We start from the raw sequence: 26,216 nt of genomic DNA on the forward strand, positions 1-26,216 counted from the left end.
TGGGACAGGGTTATCACTGAATGACAGCATGCTGAGTCTCCCGCATGGGGTGAGGCTGCCCTGAATCTCAGGGGGGCAACAGGGAGCCCCCCCAGGCCAAACGCAGCCCACAGGAGGTGTTCCTTGGCCCGTGCAATTCCAACAGCTTGGAATTTTGCCATCACTTGAAAATCAACTTTGGAAGAAAACTAAAGCATCTTCCTAAGGGGCACAAAATAAGATGAGACTAAGACAGGAAGATTCCACATCCTTAATGACGACAAATGTGCCAACACATATCAACTTAATGCAATTTCAAGTAGTGGCCCATGGGGTCTTTTCATTGGATAAACTAATGTCGGGGCTTCCAAGGAAAATATGAAATAGAAGAAGGGTGGGAAGGACTATGGCAAAGGCAGTATTTCAACTCGCTGGGAAAAATAGAATATTTAATCCAGGGTGCCAGCATAGTACAGTATCAGTTTATTTATTACTAAAGTAAAATAGAATCCTGGGGCACCTGGGTGGCTCAGTTGTTAAGCATCTGCCTTCAGCTGAGGTCGTGATCCCAGGGTCCTGTGATCGAGCCCCGCGTCGGGCTCCCTGCTTCTCCCTCTCCCACTCCCGCTGCTTGTGTTCCCTCTCTCGCTGTGCCTCTGTCAAATAAATAAAATCTTAAAAAATAAAAAATAAAAAAAATAAAATAGAATTCTGTCTTACACCATATTTTAAAAAATCCAGAGATTTCACATGAAACCTCTGGAGTTCTGACTTGCCTGAAAACCCTGGCAACAATGGGCCCTCCTTTTCCCAAGACAGCCATGGGCTGGTGCTGAGTCGAAACTCGGGGCCTTTATGATTCACCAGAGTCCCCACCCCTCCCTACTGTCTCCCACCTGACCACCTTCAATCATCCATGTGTCTTGCCCGGGCCCTGAGGTCACTGGAGTTTGGGGCCCCTGAACTCGGGTCTGGGCACAGCAGAGAGGTCCAGGGAACATTCCTGGGAAGCTGGATTTCTGCTGTTAGGTACCTTTGTGCTCACTTTTCGAGGCGGAAATACAAATCTAGAGGAGGAATGTGGCTCGAGGAGCTGTTAAGAGTGTTGAGCTGGGAGTCAGAGAGGCTTGAGCCACCTGTGAAGAGTGGCTCCAGGGTCTCTGTTTTGTCCTCTGCCAGTGGGGTTAGTACGAGCTGTCGCTTCATCATCTGCACGACCTGTGCCATTGTTCCCATGAAATGCTCGGCCCAGGGCTCAGGGCAAAGCTGCGCCGGGGAAACCTTCTCAGCTCTGGGATTCTTGGTTCTCAGGCTTGTGAGAGAGAGAAGGAAAAAGGAGGGAGGAGGTGGGCAGAGCAGAGGATTTGCTTTGATCTCCTTGTTCCAAAAAGGAGAGGGGGGAAATAAACAGCCGGGGGCTCCTTTGATTCCACCGCCTGCTAGAACTCTGGAGCTGGTAAGAACTGGCCAAATTTGAATTGGGCAACTCCCCACCCACCCTCCTGCCAGCTTTTCCCTGGGCGTTTAGAATCAGGGACCCCAAAACCTGCCCAAGGCGTCCCCATCAATTCCCTTGTCGCCTTCCCCCACAAAGGAGATTCCATGGCGGGGGGGGGGGGGGGCGGGGGGCGGGGAATGGACAGGATTTCCCCACCACGGAAGCCCACTTACGAGACGAGAGAAGGGGCTTGGAAAGGGACCCCCTGAACACGTTAGCAACCTGGCCCCCAGTCCAGGAAGCAGCCCTCAAACAGGGGATTAGTGAAAACTGCAGCTCTCAGGCATTCGCCCTGCCGGTGAAGTGGGTACAAGGAGGGTGAGGTTCTTGGTGAAGAGCAGAAACCTCTCCCCACCCAGTGGCTGGTGGAGCCACATGGCCCAAGGGCTCCCAGGGTGGCTTTGGATCTGTCCTACTTAGGCTCGTGTGGCTTTGGGCACGTGACTTCATCCCACCCAGCCTCTCAGCTCCCTCAGCCGTCCTAGTCGCCCGCCCCGCAGGCTTGTTAAAGGTTAAGTGAGCCCGTGTCTGTCGAGTGCCTGGAGCACAGTAGGTCCTGTCCTTGGCCACTGTTATTTTAAAACGGTTTAGGGAGGGGCGCCTGGGTGGCTCAGTCAGTTAGGCGTCTGCCTTGGGCTCAAGTCATGATCCCCAGGTCCCCGGATCGAGCCCTCCGGAGGGAATCCCTGCTCAGCAGGGAGTCTGCCTCTCCCTCTCCCTCCACCATTCCCTCTGCTTGTCCTCTCTCTCTCTCTCTCTCTCTCTCTCAAATGAATAAATAAAATCTTTAAAAAAAAATGGCTTTCAGGGAGTCAGCCCAGCCTCGGGTGCAGAGGCTGAAAACTGCCCAGGTCTCAAGTCCAGAAGGCTGAAAGATGACCAGTTGTTTGAAATCTCTAAAGGCACCAAGGGCCTTTGGTCAACAAGGTCGGGACTTGGCGCCTGTTTGAAGTTGGAAAGAGGCAAATTCAGAACAAAGTTTAGCGGACAGAGGACACTTCCTTCATGTTACCTGCAAGGTTGCCCCGGCCAGTGACCCTAAGAGCTTCCCCAGGACTGATAAATAGCTGAGGCCTAAGGCACAGGGGCCAAGAGAATAGTTTCTGGGGCAGAGGCTCCTTCCCAAGTCTGGCGAATGTGGCCTGTGTGTCTTGGCCACGGCATCTCCACCTGTGACATGGGGCCAGTAACACCAGCCTCAGAGGTTTTGAGGATAGACTATAGGACATGGAGTTGGTGCTCAATGAATGAGTGAAAGTCTTCCGTTAGCCTCACACTAAGGGCAAGGCAGGGAAACCAGGGGTCAGTGGAGGAACTGGATGGTTTTCAGTTCCTCCTCAGTAAGCCCCAGGCTCATTCCACATCAGTGGCCCATCCACGGCCACAGGAGGCAGGTGCTTGCCCTGCTTTGCACGGTGCTGAGTCCCTGGGGCCAGAATGGCACCTGGCTCATAGACCAGAATGTGTGACTCTGGGGAGTGCACCGAGAGGCCAGGTAACCTGTCCCAGGCCACACAGCCCACCTGACTGCCTGGGGTCACGGCCGGAAGTGGAGCTCAAGTCTTCTGGCTTCTGTCTGCCCCTGCTCTTTGCTGAAGCCCGCTGTCCCTTTCTTGACTACCTTCTGTCCAGGCTTCCGCCACCTGGCAGAGCTGGCCGGGGAGCACCGTCTGGCTCCCGCACAGATGTCCCAGCCTCTCCTCCCCTCAGCGAGGACATGCCTTCCTTCCCCGGGCAGGGCCTGAGGTCAGGAATTCACAGCCTATGGGTCCCGTCTGGCCTCAGACGTGTTCTGTGTGACCTCATGCACAGCGTGTGTATATACATGTGAGTAGGGGCTTGCCCCCTCTCAATTTGGTATCATTTGCTGACTCCTAAAAATTGGAGATGTCACCTAAACCCAGGATTTCCAGATTCTTTTGGAAAGTCAACAGCTCTGGCCACCTGGGCCTACTTCTCCTTTGGCACCAGTCAGTGGGAGTAGTGTTCTGGGTACCGCGCCCCACCCCCGGGTCCCCATGTCCCAGGCTGGCCCACTTCATCGTCTCTGGGCCTGCCGTCTCTCGCCCAGGAACCTTCTCCCATAAGGGCCCCAGGCTTACTTCGGAGAGACCCAGGCTACCCACTCTTCCGACCACCACGCTACGTCTCCTCGGCCCACTCTTGGCCCTGCAGCCTGGAGTGCTCTCAGGCAAAGCCCAAAAGGGTGGGTTCGGGGTTCATGGTAGGTGGAATGAGGGTTCCACAAAGATGTCCACGTCCTGATCCCCAGGACCTGAGAAAATGTGATCTTACACAGCAAAGGGGACTTTGCAGATGGGATAAAGTTAAGGGTCTTAGGATGGGAGATCAACCTGGGTGATCCCGTAGGGCCCACGTCATCACAGGGTCCTTTTAAGAGGGAGGCAGGAAGGTCCCAGTCAGAGAAGTTGATGTGTCAACAGAACAGAGGTCAGAGCCGAGGACTGTGGCCTCTGGAAGCTGGAGAAGGCAAGGAGCAGAGCCTCCGGAAGGAACACAGCCCTGCTGACACCTGGATTTTAGCCACGTGAGACCCATTTGGGACTTCCGACCATTTGTGTTGTTTTAAGCCACTGAGTTTCCCATAGTGTGTTGTAGTTGCAACGGGACACATAACCGGGTTTAAATCCTGGGGCGGCTGCGTAACTGGCTGTGTGCACCTGGGTGGGTGAGCCAGGGTTTCCCCATCTGGAAGGGAGGGACACGGGAGCCCCCTCCGGGGCGGGTGTGAGCGCTAAGTCGGTGATGCGGATGAAGCCCAGAGGGCACCCTGACAGCTCGTGAGGCTGGCGTCCGCGCTCTGAACGGCCCGGGAAGCGGCCTACTAAGAGGAGAGGCCCAGTCCAACCCCCCCCCCCCAGCCCCCGAAGCCATCTCAATCACCAGCGGTGCCTTCCGGAAGCCCCACGGTGCCCAGGTCGGGAGGTTTGGTGCCCAGCTTATTCCCATGAGTCCTCAGGCAGGATGAGCTCTGCCCTCCCTTCCAATAGCCTCCAATGGGGAAGGCCAAGTACACGGTCACTCTCCGGCCAGAGCCAGTGGGAACAGGACGTCCTGGTCTTCTGTCCTGGCCGGGCCCAGCAAGCTATTTTGGGGCACGTTTATTGATGGGCCGCGGGTGCCCGGCTGGACTCCTGATTCAAGAGGAAGGCCTCAGCCTGGCCTAGGGCTCTGCTTCTCCAGGCCCTTTGCTGCCCTGGGGCAGCCATCATTCGTGTCCTGTCTACACCCTAGGACATGTGTGTGGTCTGAGCTGGCTGGCTCTGGGAAAGGCAGGGGCGCCCACTGGTGTGGATGGATGCTGAGGGTCACACGGACTACTCTTTCCCCAAATTCTGGAACCTGGTTTGATTCACAGGAGACAGAACCCAGAACGAACACACGAACAGATTTTGAGGGCAGATATAAGTTCAAATTCCTGCTGTGTCCCCCACTAGCAATTTTAACTCGCCAAGCCTGGTCCACTCTCCAAGGCTCTGTTTCCCTGTGTGTAAAATGGAATTGATAATAATCCTCACTCCCAGGGAGGGAATGAGGCTTAAATGAGGTAGTGCGTGCAGCTCAAAGCCTGGCATAAGTAAGCGCTCGATAATGAATAATAGCATTACCAATAATGATTGACAGCTGACATTTATCAGGAGAGTAGCATGAGCTAGGCCCTGGGCTCGATTATCGACCTATGTTATCTCAACTTCATCCCTAGTAATCGCTGGGCGCAGGTGAGTGACAGGGTTATAGATGCCATTATTAGCCCTTATCCCACTGGATAGGAAAATTGAGGCTCAGAAAGACCAATGACTTGCCCAAGATCACACAGCAAGTACGTGGCAGAAAAGCCTGCCTTGAACTCAGACCCGAAATGGGGACAGGGCGGGCCCCAAGTCCCAGGGCCAGACCCCTTGACCCCAGTGCCTCTTCCCAGAGATGGTCGCAAAGGTCCTGTGAACCCCCGAGCTCCCTGCCGTGCTTGGTCACCTTGGTCAGTCCCGGGAAGTGAACTTCTGGTCCTTCCGCATGATGGGAATCCAGAAACCAAAGGTTCCAGAATATTTTTTTAACTCTCCTCCCTCCCCTCAGGGTTGTTTTGTTTTCCTGGCTCGTTGGCATAAATTCTCCAAGACACTGGCGGGTTGGCCAAGGCTCCGGCTGACTAGGAGGGGGTTTTGCTGTGTATGCTGGGAGCAGGGCGCGGGAGGCTCTGAATCCCATGCAACGTTAAGTAAGGGCCGAAGGGGATGAAGTGTTTCCTTCCTAAGGTGCTCTCTGTGGCCTACACCTGCTCACAATTCACCCCAGCACCCTGAGGGCACCCTCCAGCCTCCTTTGGTAGAGCAAACAGTCCTTTCCCAGATCTGCTCTTCTGCCTCGCTAGCCTCCTCTCCCACCCTGGCCTCCCCTCCCACACCATTCTACAAAAAGGTTATACTGGGCCTTTGGCCTTGCTGTTCCCTCCTGCAGAATGCTATTCCTCCATTCTCCACCTGCCAGATGCCTCTCCTTAAACTTTACAACTTCTTCAGTGTAAGGCCTTCCCAGAACCCTCCTCAACCCCCAGCAGCGTTTCCCCTGGCTTGGGGTTGCTGTAGCAAGAGAAAGACACTGCTTCTAGAACTACCTTGTGCTCCGGACTCCAGTGCCCAACTGGCCAGTTGACACCTCCACCTGGGTACCACCCCCTTCAAACATCACAAAACAGAGCCCCCCGATTCCCCTCCTAGGTCCTGGTCCCGCCTTCTGGTCTCATCTCAGGAGATGGTGCCCCCCGCCCCCGACAAACACAGGCGCTCAGGCCAAAACCTGGGGAGCATATCTGACCCCCTGTTCCCTCACCCCACACATCCCATTCATCAGAAGTCCTATTGATTTGACTGCCAAACACATTCCGAATCCTTGTCGCCTGTATAGCCACCATCCTCACCTGCCTGGAATGTGATCGTGGCCTCCTCCCTACTCTCCCAGCTTCCAGCTTTGTTCCACTCCACCCACCACAGTCAGAGGAAACTGTTTAAAAGACAAATTAAGTCTGCCATTCCCCTGCTCAAAACCCTCTAGATCTCCTATCTCCCTTAAAGTAAAAATCATCCTCCTCACCGTGGCCTATAAGACCTCGTATGATCTGACCTTTGCCTACCTCCCCAGCTTCATCCCTACCCTCCCTCCCTCACTCTGTTCCTGCCACTCTTGCCTCCTCCCTGTCCCAAACTAGCAAGCTTGTACCTGTCCCCAGGCCGAAACTTGCTGTTCTTTTTGCCTGAACCTCCTCCTGCCAGATATCTGTCTGACTCATTCTCTCACTTTATTCAGGTCTCTGCTCGAGTATCATCTCCTCCTGGCCTGCCCATCTAAAATACTCTCCTGCATCACCACCAAACCCTCTACCTACTTTATTTTCCTTCATCGTAGGCATCTGACATATTACATATTATCAGTACATTTGTCTTAATCTGGTCTGCTGCTAAATGTTTAACAACTGGCTCTCAGCAAGGGGGAGCTCTGATTTTACCTTTGCCAATTTTTGGTGTAAATACTCCCACCATGACCAATTTCAACATGAATTCACTGAACTTGGAGTTGAGGGGAGATGCGCAGCGCCCTGGCCATTATATACTCTTTCCATCATATTAACAGCGTGATATTGTATGATATAATAGATGCAATAGATGTGAATAAGCTTGAGAATATAGACAATAATGAAACAATTAGAGAGTGATAAGTTTGAGTAGTTGTTACCTTTGTTTTTGATTATAATTTATTTAATTGTAAGTTCATGTAATTTAATTCCTAATGATGGCTGTGTCTAACAACCAGCTTGCAGGATTCACAAGCCAGTACAAGCCGGCTCGGGCACAGCCCTGGAAATAAAGCAGCGAGGACAGGGATGTTGTCCATCCTGTTTCCCGCTGTTTCCCCAGGGCCTGGAATAGTAGAGGAAGCTCGGAGCAGGTGCTCAGCCTGAGTTTGTTGAGCCTTTTCTAATGCATCTGTTTGTATCAGAAAGCACAAATTGTTTGCCTCCATCTACTTGACTCTGTAGGCTGAGTCCAGCCCACAAACGGGTTTCATTTGGCTCTCAGAATGTTTTCAACATTAAAAAAAAATTTGTTGCCAACATTTGAAAGTCAAGAAATGTTTGCAGGAAAGTCCACATAAACCTAGGTTTGCAGCATCTTTGGGAAAGTCAGAAGGTCTGGGCATACTGGTCTTGAGTCTCTCGCGCTGACAGAGGCCGGAACTGAGGGGGAGGCTCCCCCTTCCGATAGGTCCACGGCATCTCCCACCCCTCCCTGTCACCTCCCGCAGGTCCCCCTTCACTCATTTACGTAACCTGCTGGGCCCTGTGGACATCTGAGGTGTCATTGCTGTCTTAGCCTCCACTTAACCTCAGTCACAGCGTCCTCGACAAACTAGGACCACCTTGAGAACAGGCTCTGTGAGTGAGGTCACCTGGTGCCTCTCCATTCCTGCTACAAGGCCCGGCACACAGTAGGACCACAGGTCCTGGAATTTTGTTAAATGTTTGTTGTCAACGAATCCTGCCCCCCTGCCATCACCCCCGGACTACCCTAAACTGGGACATGCACTAAATCCAAGCCCCGACTGGAATGTGACAAAGAGGTTGGCCGAGGCCAGCGTTTAAAAATACCCCAGGGCTGGTCAGCTGCAAAATGCTCAGAGGTGTTGAAACAAGCAGGCCAAGTCTGGCCAGAGGCCAGCCGCCCCAAGTTTGCTCTGTGAATGAGGGCTGATGGGAGGGAACCCCACCAGCTCGGGCTGAGGGTGAGGGGCGGGGAGACTGGGCTGCAGCCCCCTCCCCCAGTCCCCTGCTTGGGAAAGGTCAGTGCTGTTTATAAACAGCACCGGGTGACATGACATAATTCCATATAAAGGGTTACCAAAGCCTGGGCCCAGGGTGGCCTCCCCTGATGTTTCCACGCCACGGCCTCCTGGCATCGAGGGAGCTGGGATGTTGCTCACCCTGTGGTCTTCCCGCGGCCTTCAGAGCCACTGCCCAGCTTGCTGGAGCCACAGTTAAAAATAATGCTCACAGCACAGTCCCCTGGGGGGCAGCCAGCCTGGGGGCTGGACAGGGGACAAATGAGCTCTGGTCAAGTGCCCACCAGGTGCCAGGCACTTCAGAGGCATTAGATCACTGGGTCTCACCAGAGCCTTGGGAGGAGGGATTGTCATCCCATTGACAGATGGGAAAAGCGAGGCCGGGGAGAGATGGCACGCGGTGGTTCAAGGCTTCCTGGTGAGTCTGTGGCAGCTCTGGCATTCAAGTTCTCGGGAAAGTGCCAAGAAGTCGGGGGCTCAGTGTCTCACTCTGCTGGCTCCTGAGCCCCGGGGACAGTGGCCAGGCCTCAGCAAAGCCTGAGAGCCAGCTCTCAGCTGACACGTCCCCGATCAAAACCTGCCCCTCCCCCCGGCTCCCCCTCCCACTCAGTGGCAGCTCCATCCTTCCAGACCCTCAGGCCAGGTAGCAGGGCTCCGTCCTCCCCCCCAATCTCGTCCCCATCCCATCATCTCCGCTCCATCCGGGAGGGACCATTCCTGCCCCACCCCCACCCCCGGTGGGCCCCCAGCCTCTCCAGCCCAGCCGGCTGCCAGAGCCTGTTGTGGTCCCGGCCTCTCCTGGCCTCCGGCTGTCATTCTCCAGCAGCGGCGAAGGTGACACGTTCACCCCTATTTATTGGTTGCCTGGGTGTGTTGACACGCGACAATGAACAAGGCATGGAGACCAGCCCCTGTCCTTGTGGAGCTGACATTTGGGAGGTGGAGAGCAGGCTCCACATTAATGGGTAATGCGGGAGGGAGCAAGGGGGCTATCTGGAGGAAGAGCGTCCCCTGCGGAGGAAGGAGCAGGTGCCAAGGCCCTGAGATTGTGCTTGGCCTGTGTGAGGATGAGGAGAGGGCCAGTGTGGCTGGGGCGGCCCGAGTGAGGGGTTTCGTGGGAAGCAGTGAAGGCAGAGGGTCGAGGGGCCGAGCCTTGCACGTCATTGGAGGGCCTCGGGCTTTTCTCTAGGGCAGATGGGAACTGTGCAGGGAACTGTGCAGGGAACTGTGCGGGGAACTGTGCAGGGTCCTGCGCAGAGGAGGGCGTGGCCTAGGTTCTAGGTTCTGAAAGACCCACTCTAGCTGCGTGTGGAGCATTGGACTGCAGGGGCGAGGAGGGAAGGGCCACAGTCACGGAGGAGGTATCTGCGACGGTCCGGGCCGTAGGAGATAATGACCGGGCCCAGGGTGTGGCCGTGGCCGTGGCCGTGGGGAGAGGAGAAGTCCAGAGCCTCGCGTTCTGGATTTGTTCAGAAAGTAGAGCTGACAGGCCACGCTGCTCCACCAGATGTGACAGAAATCCAGAAATCGGGGATGAGTTCAGGGTTCAAGGCGGAGCAACTGGAAGGATGATCCTTCCACCTTATGGAGAAGGCCAAACGCTGCGCTGGGCTCTCACGGAAGCACGGATGGGGGGCAGCCCTTCCCTGGGCCCCCGAGGGACCCGCACAAAGCCCTTTGCCAATGTGACGGATCTTGCTTTGCAGAATCCCTCCTGGGTCAGATGGCATTCTTCTCCCGGCTCCTCCACTCCTTCCCTGGCCCTGAGGCCTTTATAAATTGTGCGGAAGACCAGGTCCCTTCTGCCTTCGGGGTCTGAAGAGCAGCAAACTCTTCCCTAGCTCTCACTGTGTGCTGGCAGGATCCCAGCCTTTACATCTGTGAACCTGTTTGATCGTCACAACAAGTCAGAGAGACGGGGACTATTATTACCTCTCTTCAGGAATGGGGAAACTAAGGCCCACAGAAGTTAAGTCACTTAGCGGGGGTCACACAGCTCGCAGGTGGCAGAGGCAGGATTTGACTCCAGGCAGTCAAGACTGGGGCTCATGCTCTTACCCACTCTGCTTCCTCACGAGGAGTTCACCACTGACCATAAGAAGCCAAACTGGGCTTGAGGGATTGGGGTTGGGGGAGAGGCTTTCAGCCACCCCTCCCACATAGCAAGGACAATTGTCATTTTCTGAGCACCTGCCCCCTGCCCGTGCTCTCTCTATTCTGCACATCAACTGAAAGGGGTGGAGATTATGATGGTTGTGCCCATTCTACAGACAAAGAAAGTGAGGCTCAGAGAGAGGAAGTGCCATGGCCGGACTCACAGAGCCAGGCATGAGAACCTGGGACTCTGGGGTTCCAGACCCCAAGACCCCATTCTGTCCCTTCCTGCACCTGGCACCTGCTTCACCTGGTAGTGAGGGAGGTGCTCTGGGGCTTCATGGCCCTCTTGTTTTCCTCCAGCTGGCTGGCATAGGATAAGGAAGCAGGCCAGGGATGGGAAGGTTAATTCAGGAACAGCATAGCCCGTTGGGCTTGCAGATTCTGTCTGGTACAACAACATTTCTGAGGCACACTCTGGGCCATCTGGGGATGCCAAGGCAGGAGGACAAAGCCGAGAGTGTGAGAGAGGTCGAGGTCCCAGCTGCCTCTGAGGACAAGAGGAAGTGGTGGGTGGAGTTGTCACAGAAGTTCAGGTCAAGAGCAGCTCCGAGGAGCCGGTGCTCACGAACCTTTGGCCTTGGCGGCCTACTTACCTCTCCAGACCTCAGTTTCCACCTCTGTGAAATGGGTTGATAATGCCTGCACGGGAAGGCTGTTGTCAGGTCTCATTTGGGCCCCCAGGGGGCTCGCTCCCTCTCCAGCTGCCCGCTGCTGTCTTCCCAAACAGGAAGAGCCGAGGACCCAGTACATCATGAGTGCTCTGAGGCCCAGGAGCCTACTGGACATATGGAGGAAAAGAATGAACTTCTTCGAGACTTATCTTCACCTGGGAAGTGAGTGCTTTCTATCTACTTTGACACGCACATAGAACCTCTCAACCACCACTGAGGCGAGGCCTACAACCATCCTCACTTACCAGGTAGGAAGAGAGACAGCCAGAGAGGTTATGAGCCCTAACCAAGGTCACAGAGCTAGGAAGCGGTGGAGCAGGGATTTGAACGTGACTCCCTCTGCCTCCTTAGCATTAGCTCTTCAATCACAAAGCTGACATAAAAATATTTGAATTTTGTTGAGCACTTACTTTGTTACGTGTATTAGCTAGTATTAAACTTGACCTCCCATGTATGAGACAGGTGCTATTTTCTTTCCCGTTTCACACGTGAAGAAAAGAGGCCGGGTTACAGAACTCGACATTTGCAAAACCAGCATTCAGACTCAGGTGGTCTGGCTCCAGAGTCCACGGTCTCAAACCCAAATGCTCTGCTTGGGAGGGTTAGCGAGGACCTGGTGCCTGGCGCACACATAGGCACTTCTGAAGTTGTTAAACCTTTGAAAAGCATGTAGAGACAAGCAGGCCACGGCGAGATCTCACTGGGGCATTCGCTCTTCCCTTATTTCCATCCCTTCCTGTTGGTCCCACTTGCAGAGGGAAAGCTGCCCGTGGGCCATTTTCCCCCTTTGTCCCCTCCCTCTGGGAAAATTCTGTGCAGCATCCACGGGTCACGGGCCGCTGGCCAGAGGGCTGGCTGGAGCAGGGTTAGGCCAGGTTATCGGATTTCCACCTTCGCCCCCGACCAGAGCTGTCTTTCCAAAACAGAACATTCAGTCACCGCCTGTCCCTGTGCTCAGCTGTCCTTGTGCCCCTGACCTCGCTTCCTGCCCACCCGCCCCGGGTTTTTCCCAGTATCCTTGTCTCTTACTGACATCTCGTGAAGATGACCAGAGTGTAGGAAAAAAGAGAAAGAGAAACAGGGACCAAGAGACACCGAGAGGATCCGAGGACCTGTTAGCATCTGACAGTGAAAGCCAGAGACGGAGATAATGAGAGAAACAGAAGAGACAGAGATGGAGAGACAGAGGGCGCCCCAGAGATACCCTCAGCCTCCCTGGGTCATGGCCTTGGCCCTCATTCCACAGAGTCTTGACCTTCCCCCAAAGCTATGGCATCTTCTCCTGCCCCCCCCCGGCCCCCTGAGTCCAGCGGGTCACAGGAGAGACACCCCACCTGCCCCTCCCTCACCTCCTCCATACACAGTCCCTTACCTCGCTAACTCCTGTTCATGCCCCTTCCTCCAGGAAGCCCTCCCTGCTTCCACAGCCCCTCTACAGGACCCCAACTGCATTTACCTCACTGCGCTGTTGTTTGTTTCGGGGTGTGTCTCCCCCACTAGAACATCAGCTCCTGAGGGTAGGGACTAGGTCTGCCTTGCTCACCTGCATCCCTGCCTTGCTCACCCAGCACAGTGCCTGACACATTGGCTGAATGATTAAACCAGCTGCTTCTGTGTCCCCTGAGAGAAGACTTCCCTGATAGCAGTTGTCATTGTATTTCACTGTGTGATTATTTGATTTAGGGTCTGTGTCCCCACTGATACCAAGAAGGCAAGGTCTGTGGCTGTTATGTTCACCCTTGATCCCCCAGTGCCTGGAACTGTGCTTGGAACCGAGTAGGTACTCAAATATTGGTTGAATGAATGAATGAGCCGATGAACTAGTCATGAGCCATCTGGAGGTTTTGAATTTTATGTTTTAACCCAGTGGAGTCCAGCTCAACTCCTCTCCATTACCATTCACAGCAAACCCCGAGCTCTTCCTAAGGCCTGTGAGGTCCTGCATGACCTGGCCCCTGTTGCCACCTCCAGCCTGACCTCTGCCCCTCGCCTCCCCCTGGCACCAATGGCTCTGTTCCCTAGGGCGCCGTGCATGGTAGACACTCTCAGCCACCCCCTTCACACGCCACCAGAAGTCATGTTAGCAGAATTGGGTTTTTTTCTGTAAACAAGACTGCATAGGAAAATGGAGCATATTTGCACAAACAATCTCAATGTCACTGATGGACCTTGGTCACTGTGGGATAGTCTCCAAGTTCTGGCCAGCTAGCTCTCCAGGGCCTTGCCCTGAGACAGGGTTTGAGTCCTAGCCTCAAAAGAGCTGCTTGAGTGGGAAGGAGGGGGTGGCTGGGGGCCCCTGAGTCTGACCTTCACCTTCTGCAGAAGGGAGGAAAGAAGGCTGCGAGGAGCCCGGGGAGCAGAGCTAACCAGCAGAACGCAGCAGGTCCCTGAGGCTCAGACCAGGCCCGACCTCCCCCGGGAAGCTCCCCAGACCGCCTTCCCTGCTTCGGTGCAGCCCTGCTCACACCCTGACGGCAGCTGATACCACGTTCTGCACAAACTCTCTGCTCAGTCTCTGGACTGTGCTCCTAGTGGATAAGAGTGAATCTTTCACATCTTGGTGTCCCCAGAGCCCAGGTCCGGCATGTGGGGGGCATCAGCAAACACGTGCGGATGAACAAAATTATTATTGAACACGCACTTCCTGCCTGGGTTCATATTTACTGTCGCTCTCGCTAGGATGGGAGCCCAAGGACCTCGTCTCCTTTATTTTTGTTCCCCAGGGTCTAACACTGCTTGACCCATAGGAGGCAGCATGGAACATAGGCAGAATGAATGAATGAACCAGCCCTTCCTACCAGCCCTCATAGCTGTCTCTCCCACTGTACTGGGAGCTCTGTGAGGTCGAGGACCAAGTCTTATTTGTTTCTAGGGCCTCTGAGTCCAGCATAGGGCTTGGCGCAAAGGAGATGCTTGGTAGGTGTTTGTGGATGGAGGGAGGGAGAGATGGATGGATAGATGGGGGATGAAAGAATGGATGGATGGATGGATGGATGGATGGATGGACGGACGGACGGACGGACGGACGGATGGATGGATTGGTGGATGAAGGGATGGACAGATAGATGGATGATGACTGAATTTATCAATCAATGGAAGAATGAATGGAATGTTCCACAGAGTGAGTGAATAGAATGGGTGCTTGGAAGTGTGTAGGTAGATTGATGGCAGGCAGATAAATGGAGAAATAGAAGGCTGGGTAGATACATATTATAGTCCGGGCTGAGAATGTGGGAAATACTGCTTTTTACACCCTGCCCGCCCACACATACACACACACACACACACACACACACACACACACACACACACACACACACAAGGCCACCATTTTAGAAGAACTAAAATGAATCCAAAGAATGACTCAGAGAGTTTTCAAGTGAAAGATATTTAGGAGAAAAAAATGTAAGAAGGAAGAGCCTCTGAGCTTCTAAAATTTTTCAAGGAAAACCCTGTAAATTGGTCATGCCTTCTTGCAGTGATTATGTTTTTATTGCGGGCCTGGCATATGGAGTGCCCTGGGTTTGGTCTGGAAATGGAAAAAAGTTTCAGATGTGGACCCTGACCCCAGGTTGCTCAGGGTGTCCTCAGAGAGTCAGATATATGCCCACACATCTTCAGTTGGTCTTTTTTTTTTTTTTTTAAGATTTCATTTATTTATATGACAGAGACACAGCGAGAGAGGGAACACAAGCAGGGGGAGTGGGAGAGGGAGAAGCAGGCTTTCTGCTGAGCAGGGAGCCCGATGCGGGGCTCGATTCCAGGACCCTGGGATCATGACCTGAGCCGAAGGCAGACGCTTAACAACGGAGCCACCCAAGCTCCCCTACGGTTGGTCTTCTTGTTGGAAGTGGGGTATACTGACTCCTTTTCCATGTGACTTCAAGCAATTCGCTTGACTTTTCTGAATCCTGATTTGCTCATCCTGCCTTGTAGGGTTGTTGAGAGCCCATGCTTATGAAGGGCAGAGCCACGTCTGGATTACAGCAGGTGGCTGGTAAACGCTAAGTTGGGCCTCAGGGTGTGACGCCGGCTGACCTTCTCAACTTTTCCTTCTCTACCTGTCAACTCGTTGCAACCGCCCACAGTGAGGGCCGTGAACCAGTGAGGGGCTCAAACTGACAGATCCAGTACTCCTGGGTTCAAGGCCGCCCTCGCCCCCTCCCCAGCTGCCTGGCTTCATAGGAACCCCTTGCCCTCTGGGAACCTCAGTTCCCACGTCTACCTCTCAGGCTCCCTGCTGTTTCTCAGACATGGCTGTCACGACTGTACCCAGGCTGCAGGAGAGGCTAAGAAAGTGAGTTTTCTGGCATCTACTTTGGGGAGGCATGGGCTCCTAAGGTTGGTGCTGTCTACCCAGATTTGCTCTGAGACACAGAGTGGGGTGAAGGGGGGTTTGGAAGGGCAAACAGAGGATATCTGCTTCTCACCCCACCTGGAAGAGAAGCTCACCCCATGCTCTTCCCCTATCCTACCTGTTTATGTATCCAGCAGTTTATACCACATGACTTTACTAACTTATTTATTCACTTATTTTCTAGTCTATTCTCCCAACACTGATACTGTCAACATCATGAGGGGCGGGCCTTTATCTTGATCACTTTATGTCCTCAGGGCCTAAAGCCCAGCCAGGCACATAGTTCGTGTTAAATAAATGGTTGAATAAATAAATGGAGAGATGATTGGATGGATGGATGATGAATGGATGGATAGATGTTGGGATGGATGGATGGTGGATGGGTAGGTGGATGATTCAGTGCATGGATGGGTGGATGGGTGGATGATGGATGGATGGATAGATGGGTGGATGGATGGATAGATGGGTGGATGATGGATGGATGGGTGGATGATGGATGGATGGATGGATGATGGATGGATGGATGGATGATGGATGGATGGATGGGTGGATGATGGATGGATGGGTGGATGATGGATGGTTGGATGGATGGATAGATAACTAGTTGGGCACATCAGAATCAATTAAAGAGCTTAGATAGCACACACACACACACACACACACACACACACACACACAGGTGCCTAAGCCCTGCTCCAAAAATAAAAATAAAAGCCAACACTTAATGAGTACTTACTGTATACCAGACCCCATGTGCAGGCTATGAGGTAGGACATTTCACTGAACCTCATGGCCACCCTCTGAGCTAGTAACTAATACTAATCTTTTTTTAAAAAAGATTTTATTTATTTATTTGAGAGAGAGAGAGCACGAGCAGGGGCTGGGGTTGGAGAGCAGCAGAGAGAGAGGGAGAAAGAGACTCCCCACTGAGCAGGGAGTGCCTGGACCCCGAGATCAAGACCTGAGCTGAAGGCAGATGCTTACCTGACTGAGCCACCCAGGTGTCCACTAATCTTTTTTTTTTATTTATTTGGAGGACAAACCTGAGGCTCAGAGAGCTAGTCACTGACCCCAGGTCACACAGCCAGGAGGTGGAGGAGCCAAGATTCAAGTCAAGATCTGTTTGATTCCAGAACCAAGCTTGGCTTCACTGGGCAGGCGGGGATGCCCGGGAGTCTGGGGTCCTCAGCGCTCCAGGTGATTCTGATATGCAGCCAGGTGGCGAACCCTTGAGCAGGGCAGGGAGTTCTGGGAAGAGTGCTGGCTTTGGGGCTGGCTGACTCCTGCACCGTCCTGCAGCCTGCCTCCTCTTCTCTGACGTGGAGCGGGGTTTCAGGAGGCCGGAAGGAGCGGAGCAGAGTGCCCGCTGGATGGTAAGCACTGGGGACACGCCCTGCAGGTCCTGTTGGTGCAGCAGCGGCCGCATTGTTAGTCCCTGGACTGGGGGCCAGTGGCCCCCCCTGCTCCTTCTCCCGGCTCCTCGGTACACATTCCCAGCTTCCTGGTGGGGAGCTTGAGACACGCGGCAGAAGACCCCACGGGGGCACTCAGGAGGCTTCAGCGTGTGGGTGCAGAGCAGGGACGCTGTCGAGACTCCTGCCCAGAAACACATCCTGGGCCGATCCTCCCACACGCAGGTGTGCGACCCAGCTGGCCACTACCGTGTGTGCAGCTCTGACAGCAAAAGCCAGGAAACCGGCCTGATAAGGGTCGCAGCTGATGTGTGTGTGTGTAGGGCAGGCTTTCTCCACTCAGAATTACGGACATTTGGGGCCGGATCAGTCTCTGTAGTGGGAGTCTGACCTGTGCCGTGTAGAATGTTAGCAGCATCCCTGGTATCAGTAGCATTCTGTCCATCTCGGTTGTGACAACCAGGAGTATCTTCGGACATGGCCATTGTCCCCTGGCAGAGAACCCGTGGTCTGGGGCTTGCTCTGTGCAGGGTACAGGAGGTGCACACACTCTGCAGAAGCCACCTCCTCCTAGAGCCCATTACACCTGGAGACGGATGCTTTTCGTCCTTCTGCTGTACAGAGGCAGAGATGGCCAGGTTAGTGGTTTGCCCAAGGTCATGGAGCTGACATTTCAGCAACGCTGTGATTTGAACCTGTGGTAAGTCCCAGGTCCCTCTTTTTCGAATCGATTTTTGTGGGTCCCTTGGACTTCTCCCCATTCACAACCATGTTGTCCGTGACTAGATGTAATCTCATTTCTGCTTTTCCCATGTGGCTACCTTGGCGCGTTCCAGAACAGACTTGCAGGGCATGAATTATAGCCCAAGCAGATTCCGTAATCTGCACAGGATTCTTGGAAAATAAGAATAAAAAGAAAAAATAAAATTTCGTATTGGACTTCTCACAAAAGGCTCACTTTCTAGCAGCCTTGTCCTCTGAGAAGCTTTCTCTGCTTTGAAATTTTATCACCCAGTTGCAATCACACACTATATATATATATATATATATATATATATATATATATATATATATACGAATTCCCCAAACTACAAAATCAGGGTTTTTTTTTTTTTCATGTTATTACAAAATCCTCTTGGACACTATTTGTAATTGTTGCCTGTTGTGGCCGAGACCCCAGTTTCTCCTCTATTCTCTGACCTCTCCCTCTTCTTTCATAATAGAAATCTCAAGTTTTAGCTGGGCACGTGGCCACCCAGAAAAAAACTACATTTCCCAGATGTGTCCATGTGACTAAGTTCTGGCCAATGATACATAAGTAACTTCCAAGTAGTGTCCTCAGAGAGAGGGCGCCTGCTCTTCTTCCTATCTTCCTTGCTGGCTGGAATGCAGGTGTGATGGCCAGAATCGGAGTGGCAATTTTGGGCCATGGTGGAGCAATAAGAGAAAAGGCACCCGAGTCCTGGATGAATTTATAAAAACACCCTACCGGCCCTGGATAGCCACCTCCACACTTCTTTTTGATAAGAGAGAAGCAAACTTCTGTTTCATTTATGCCCCTGGCATTTGGGGCTTTTAGCTACTCAAAGATGAACCTAATCCGAGTATTGCACTAACATTGTGCTGGAGGAATTGTCTCTAACATTCTTTTAGGAATTACCACCTAAGTAGCTCAACCATTCCCTGGCGATTGGGCAATTAGGTAGTTTCGGACTCCCCACTACTCTAAATAATTCTGTCCTGAACATCTCTGTGCATTTTCACTATTTGTGGTTATTTCCTCAGTACACAATTCCATAATAGGGACTTGGTTGGCGGGGGGGGGGGGGGTCAAAGAACATGAACCTTCTTAATGCCTGTTAATAACCATCCGCCCAAGTGGGCCACAGAGTCCGGATGGGAGGCTACATCGCTAGGAGAGAGGCTCGGGTTTCATGGAATAGCTGCCCCAGGGAACCTGCTTTGTTGCTGAGGACCCCTCCCCCTGCATCCGCTAGAGCCAGTGCCTTCTCCGCGCCCCCCTCCTGTCCTTCTCTGCTAATCATAAGTCTCTGGGAGGCATGTCTCCCTGATGAAGCCCAGACCCCATGCCTGCACCAAGCTGCAAGGGAGGCTGGGAAAGTGAGTTTTTGGCATCTCCTTCCGGGAGAGTGGCCACTGGGGAAGGAGTTTCCTTGAAGCGGATATGCAAGGTGCGGAGCAGCCAGAAAGTAGGGCGAAACTTAGCTCCCCAAGCAAAGACCCGCTGGGCTGGGGAGGAATGCAGAAAGGCTTCCTGCCTTACTTTTTAATTTGTCCTCCACTTATCCTGAAGACCAGCAGGCAGAAGTAGAGGACAAGGATGTCATTCCCACTGGTGTCACCCTGGCAGTTTCCCCAGCTCTGCAAGGGCTGCCTTAGAGCTGGGGACCCACGCCTGGCAGAGCACGAGCCCCATTCTCACCCCGTCGCCTGCAACCAGCAAGTCAACCTGGATGTCATTATGTGATGTAGGTGTGTCTCCCAGACCGCATCCTTCAAGTGGAGGACCTGTCCTCCTTACCCACTCTAGTACTCCCAGCATCCAGATGGGCCGGGGCGCGTGCTAGGTGCTCTATGCATAAATCTTGAATGAATGAATGAATGATGGCAGTCAGTTCTTAGTCCTGCAAGGAAGCTTGGAATCCTGAAATGAACATTTATCGATGTAGCCACTATTTCCTGAGTACTGACCATGCTCCTGGCCCTGTTTTAGGTACTGGGGATACTGTAGGAAAGAAGACAAACTAACTTTCTGCCCTTACGGTGGGGGAGATGAACAGTAAATGAGAAAACCCCAAACTATTGATATAGCATAATATAATATGATATAACATGATACCAGGTACTGATATATGTCTTATGAAGAAGTGCAAAACTGGGTAAGTGACTGAGAGATGCTAATTTAGAAAAAAATGGTTGCAGAAGTGCTCTCTGAGATGGTGACATTTGATGAGAGACCTGAAGTAGGCTAGCTGAGTAAATATCCATGGGAAGCACGAGGAACAGGCAGTGCAAAGGCCCTGAGGTAGGACTGAGCTTGGTGTATGTTATTTGCAACAAGGCAGCCAGGGAGGCAAGGGTTACACTGGGTTTCCCAACTTCAGCAAATCCACAGAACCCTTAACTGTCGGAAGCAGTGGGGTGGGGGTGGGATGAGTTCTTTACTCTTAAGCTTCTCTGGAAAAACATGATGTCAGGGACAGACAGTAAATCTTGACTTGTCCCAGAAAACAATGGGCCCACAAAAACCAGTAAAGTGTCAGGCTGAAAGTAAACGCCAAAGGGCTGGGGCACGGGTAGATCATATGGAATCTGTTAACAAATCTGCGTTTGAAAAAGAATTTCCCAGTTAGGGGCAGAAGCTTCTGGCCAGCATCAAAAAGATGTTTATTGTGGTGCCTCTGTGTAGACATGAAAAATGAAGATTTGTTGTCTAGCTGGAGATGTGGAAAGATGTACCCGGTATGTTAAGCAAAAAAAAAAAAAAAAAAATATATATATATATATATATATATATATATATATAGGTCATGGGGTAGTGTAATATATCGTACAATCCCTTTCACAAATTCACTCCCTCCTTCGCTCATTTGGAAAATATCCATTACAGGCCTACAGTGTGCCAGCATTCTGCTGTCAGGGGGACACAGGCATGGCCATCCCTGTCCCCAGCAGGGAAGGCAGATAACAATCAGATCAGTACGCAAATACATCATCACAAACTCGGGTCAGCGCTAAGAAGAAAACACACGGGAGCTACAAGAATGTGCCCTGACATCAAGGAATGGAAAAAGCCCATGCTCCAGAACACTAAAGGGGTCGGAAGATTTCAGGTGACTCGCTTTCCTTACGTTCGCCTTCCTTCTGAGTGTCGGTATGTTCTCATTTTTTTTTGGTAATGTCATGTGTTATACTGGAGTGAATTAAAAAACACAACCAAAGCCCAAATGAATAGAGGAGTTAGAAATCGTGTGTCTGAAGATGATTTAACACCAGGAGAGGAAGGAAGGACACACAAGAAATCGCCAGCTGTGTGTGCTTCTGGGAAGGGGGGCCAGAGGCTGGGGTGGGGAAGAGCCTCGCTCCTCGCTAGACCCGCTTTGAACCTTTCGAATGTGCGTCTACTCACAAAATGATGATAAAATATGCCAAGATCATTTGAAATGAAACTTCAAGTCCGGTTTCAGTTTCATGAAAAATGACAAAGCCAGCAATGGTAGGATCTCAATATAAAAATGTTAACTGAGCTGAATTGCCATGAAAATCGTCGAGCAGTTCTCTCTGGGCAACCTTGTTTTGTTTTTGTTTTTGTTTTTTCTCTTGGTACTTTTCTGCATTCCTCGATTTAACACGAGAAGAAATAAAAGGGACAAGAGAAAAGATGAGTGTGCTCTGGAAACGTGGTTCTGCTTCACCCCCCCACAACCGTCCAAGGCGTGCACGTACGTTTCTTACCCCATTTGACAGATGAGGACACTGAGGCTCAACGGTAAAGCCACTGGCCCGAGCTCCCCCAGCTGGGGGTCTGAGCTAGGTCTGTCCAACCCCAAGGTCGTTTTTAAACCAGGATGCTCAGGTGCCCTTCAAAATGTCCTTCAAGGAAATTGCGTTGCTTTGAAAATCCAAGGGGGAAAACCAAACAAACCAAACAAGAAATATTACATTTTTTTAACCACTTACTCAAGCTCTGCTGGGGCCTAAGACCAACTCGGCAAGGGGCACTGTTTGTACTTAAGGTGGGGCGTTCCTTCATCATGCCTGGCCTTACCACCCCCTCCCATGGCAAGTCCCTGCCCCTAAAACCCCAGCTGGTCCACCCCCTCATCTGTCACCCAGAACCACCCCCCTTGCACCTCTCTGAGCCTCCCCCCCTCCCCCCAGTTGAAGAATGCTGGTTGGGACTGAGCAGGGCCAGGAGCCATCCCGTGCGGCCATGGGGTCTGGGTGAAGAGGGGGAGACACGAGAGGCCGGCAGCCCCAGGCTCACAGGCCAGGCGGCCGCCGAGGGCCATCCGCTCTCGGGCCAGCCGAGGCCAGGCCGGGAGAGCCGGAGCCTGGTGCTGGGAGCTGGGCAGGCGGCCACTACAGTGGGGACCGGGAAGGCGTGCACTCCCTCCGCCTGCCCGGCAGCAGCCCGTGGCCGCCCGCCAGGCCCTGCCTGACGTCAGGGTCTGACCAGGGACATAATGTGCTGGCGTCGGGACAAGGGCTGGCTGCAGGGAGACAGGGCCGCGAGGCGGGGCTTTCAGAGAGAGACAGGCTAGGCAGGGAGAGAAGGAGAGAGAGAGAGAGAGAGAGACTGAGACAGAGAAGTGAAGATGAGAAATACAGAAACAGAAGGAAACGCACACGCAGAGACAGAGAGACCCAGAGAGACCCAGAGAGAGGGAGAGGCAAGAGGGAACAGCTGAGGCTGTGCGGTTAGCTTGGGTTAGACTCCGGCCCCGGGCCGGGATGTGGTGACTCCCGCGCTGGGAGCCTCTGCTTGCTCACCTGGGCCGTGGGAGCCTCACTGGCTTGTGGCGGGGCTGGAGCACCCCTTCATCATGGCGGGGGAGTCAATCTATACAAAGTGCTTTGGCAGAGCCCTGCATATAGTAAGTGCACAATAAACTGGAGGGGACAATAGAGGGGGTTGGGCAGGGAAGGGGAGAGAAACGGTGGAGGGAGGGGAGAGTGACCCTGTGAGCCCTGGTTCCACAGCGACCCCCTCCCTGCGGCCGCCACCAGACGCCTCCCTTCCCACCCCCTCCATGACTCGGGCAGGAGGCCACCAGCACAGACCTTGGCCTGGCCTTGCCTGTCTCAGGGCCCAACCCCCTGTTTATGGGCTCAAGAAGGCCGTGATCCCAGGGCCATCACGTCACCGAAGCCAAACAAGGCCAGGCCCTGGTCACCGTGGGCCTCCCAGCCCCATCACCCCTTTTCCAGCTTAATTATTAAATGGCCCAGCAGGGCTGAGGGGCTGTACCACTGGCCTCCTAGGTGTGGGCAGCTGTGCCCCTGTGTCCCCCATTAATGCAGGGGCACACACTCCAGAGACCCCAGGGAGACCTTGCAAAGTGCCCTTTCTCTTGCTCCCGCTTTTCCGGGATCTTTCATTTTCCTCATCGCTCACCCTCTTCTTTAGGGTTCCCATTTATTGAGCACTTACTGTGTGCTGGGCATGGTCTCTAATGTTCCTGACAGCTCCAAGACAGTGAGCACTCTTGTTACCCCATTTTTCGGATGAAGAAACTGGGCTTAGAGGGTCCCTTGACCCAAGGCCACCTGCTAACGAGTGGTGGAGCCGGGATTCCAGCCTGGCCGCCCGCTTAACCAGATAGCGGCTCCCCCCCCGCCATTTCCTGAGCAGCTGCTGAGCACCAGGTTCGGTGCCAGATGCTGTGCCCACATCACCTCTCAACCCCCCTGGTGGCCCTAGGAGGCGGCCAAGGGCAGTCTTGCCCCCCCAACCCCGAGAGACATGGGGCTATATCTGGGGACACTTGGGGTTGTCACAACGGGGAGACTGCTACTGACATCTGGTGGGTAGAGGTCAGGGATGCTGCTCAATTTCAACAACACAGAATTATCTGGCCCCAAAGGTCGATAGAACTGAGGTCCCCACTGCAAGGTAAGCCCTGTTATGCTCCCCATTTTACAGATGCAGAAACTGAGGCACAGAGAGAAATCACCTCTTGCCTAGGTGGCCATGCGCCACACTCCTGCTCTTCACCAGAAGAACGCCCCGCCTCTGCTGGTGGCTCCTGTCCTCAGGAGACCCCTGTCTCTATGCCAGGCCTTTATGAGTCCTTGCTTGCCTAGTATAAATGATACCTCACCAACTCTTTACATCGGAAGGCGGTGTTTTAATCATCGGCTGAGAAAATAAATCAAGCCAAAAAGGCCCCGGGAAGGTCAGAATGCCTTTAAATGAATTTGTATTTTATTCGCAGCAACAGTGAGGGACATTTGAGATTGGCCACACACAGATTCATGGAGCAAGCATTTGCTGAGCACCTACCACGTGCCAGGCCCTGCCCTTGGTGCAGGGCAGCAGAGATACAGCCGAGAACCAGACAGACCCCGCCCCTCCTGGGTCGTTAGGAGCTAACACTCTAGTGGGAGAAGGGGACAATAAATAAGAAAGAAGACAATCAGGGTAATTTCAGACTGTGTTAAATGTGACTGTGAGGAGAGGGTGGTGTCCGAGATGGCCTTTCTGAGGAGGCGAGGCCTGAAAGATGACAAGGACCCAGCCTTGGGAAGAGACAGGGTGAAAGGTTCTAGGCAGAGGGAACGGTGTATGCAAAGGCCCTGAGGCAGGAGCCTACACGCAATGTTGAGGCACAGGAGGGAGGCCTGTGGCTGGAGCCAGGAGAGGGAGGAGGAGAGGAGGTGGTAGATGTGTCAGGGTTTTGCATGAATTCTGAGGGGGGCGGGAGCCAAGGGAGGATTTTGACCAGAAGGGGCACAGGATCTGATTTAGGTTCTAACAGGATCCCTTTAGATGCTGTTGTCAGCTGAATAATGCTCCCTAAAGATGTCCACCTCTGACTCCCCCAAACCTATGAATGTTACTTTCTATGGCAAAAGGAACTTTGCAGCTGTGACTTAGTTAAGGAGCTGGAAGTGGAAGATGATTCTGGATTGTCTGAGTGTGCTCAGTAGTATCTCAGGAGTCTCATAAGACAGAGGCCGAGGGAGGGTGGTTTGGTTACAGAAGAGGAGAAGACCGAGAGAGGAGACAGACAGAAACAGAGGCTGGAGGGGCACGCTTAGCAGATGAAAGAAGGGGCCGCAAGCCAAGGAATGCAGGTGACCCCCGGAAGTGGAACAAGACAAGGGAGCAGCGCCCCCCTGGATGCAGCCCTGCCAGCCCCCTGACTTATCCCGAGACTGATTTCAGACTTCTGAGCTCCGGAACTGCAAGCGAATACATCTGTGTTGTTTTCAGCCAAGAAGTTTGTCGTGGTTTGTTACAGGAGCCAGAGGAGACTAAGGCAGATGCCGTGGGTGGGACAGACTGTGGGAGGGCGAGGCAGAAGCAGGCGGACCGGGAAGGGGGCTCCTGCCACAGTCCAGGCAGGAAATGAGCAGGGACCCAAGGAAGTGACGGATTCGCGAGAACCTCAGGAGCCAGAACACATAGCCTTGCTGATGGACCGGATGCTTAGGGGGCGGGAAGGAAAGGACCAGCGTCCCTGGCTTCACTCAGTCACCCCTGGGCTGCTGCCTGGGACAGAGAGGTGGCCGCCGCGTGGTTCCTGCTCTAAGGAAGGACAAGGCCAGGGAATAGTTACAGGGTGATGGGCGGGAGCAGGCTCAGCTGCCCCGGGACCCCACATCTCACACCATTCAGGCCTCTGCCCCGATGTCCCGTCTTCTGGGGTGCCTCCCTGACCACCCTGCCTCAGAGAGCCCCTCCTGCTCTCTCGCCCTCCCCCTGCTTTAGTTTGCTTTGTGTGTCTTCTTGTCACCCTGCGTGCTCCACGTTCGTCTGTTTCTTCGCCGTCGGGCTCCTGCACTCAATCATCAGCCCCTGACAAGGAAGACTGCATCCAATTCCTTCACCGAGTCTCTGGCACCTAGACATGGTCTGACATGAGCGGTGCTCAGCACAAAAGTGTGGGATAAATGAGCAAATTCCCATTTTCCAAAGAGGACACTGAAGAAAGCTGCCTCAATGGCAGTGACTCTCAGGGTCACATAGCTGCTAGGTGCCGGGTCAGGATTTGAACCCAGAACTGATTGTACCAAGTAGCTACCTCCTACTACCAGTGACACTGCCTGCAATCCAGCAATTTCCACTTTGTGGGGTCTGGTGCTCTATCCTCCTTGAGGTAGCAAACATTTTCAGTACAGAGCCTCAGGGAACCTACGGGGCAACTGACCCGGCCCGGGGGATTACTAGATAGGGAAACTGAGGCTCAGAGAGGCTGAGGTCTTCCCTGAGGTACACAGCTTGCCAGTGGCAGAACTGGGGTGCAGCTCCCACCAATCCCTCAATTGGGGTCTTCTCTCACATTCCCGGTATGCTCTGGGCCCCTGAGAAACCAGGCAGAGTAGGTGTAGCCCACACTGCCCATTGTCCTGGCCGAGCCTGGAGGAAGCCTGGCAACACCTCAAGCTGGGAGCTTCTGAGAAATGAGGGTTGGGGGTTAGGATCTGGGGCCCTGCAAACTCCAGCTCTGCCCCTCCTCTGCTGTGTGACCTCAGGAAAGTTGCTTCCCCTCTCTGGCCTAGGCTTCCTCCTGTAACTCCAGCTAAAATTCTAGACAAAG

General features: G+C 53.3%; 2 long non-coding RNA genes across 3 annotated transcripts in view; one reads left to right on the plus strand and one right to left on the minus strand.

Annotated features, from left to right (window-relative positions):
• Positions 1-4,503, minus strand: part of LOC113938684 — a 26,049-nt gene extending 21,546 nt beyond the window's left edge. The window contains exon 1 of the long non-coding RNA XR_003524939.1: positions 4,382-4,503. This is a non-coding gene — a long non-coding RNA (uncharacterized LOC113938684). The remainder of the gene's footprint in view (positions 1-4,381) is intronic.
• LOC113938683 lies at positions 3,905-26,216 on the plus strand. Of its 2 annotated transcripts, none has more exons than XR_003524938.2 (5): positions 3,905-4,025; positions 11,217-11,408; positions 20,561-20,783; positions 21,309-21,392; positions 23,597-26,216. It is a non-coding gene; the product is annotated as an uncharacterized LOC113938683 (long non-coding RNA). The 2 variants fall into 2 exon arrangements; XR_003524937.2 differs by having other exon boundaries at positions 11,217-11,322.

Source organism: Zalophus californianus, chromosome 8 (genome assembly GCF_009762305.2).
Source record: "Zalophus californianus isolate mZalCal1 chromosome 8, mZalCal1.pri.v2, whole genome shotgun sequence".
NCBI classification, from domain to species: Eukaryota; Metazoa; Chordata; class Mammalia; order Carnivora; family Otariidae; genus Zalophus; species Zalophus californianus.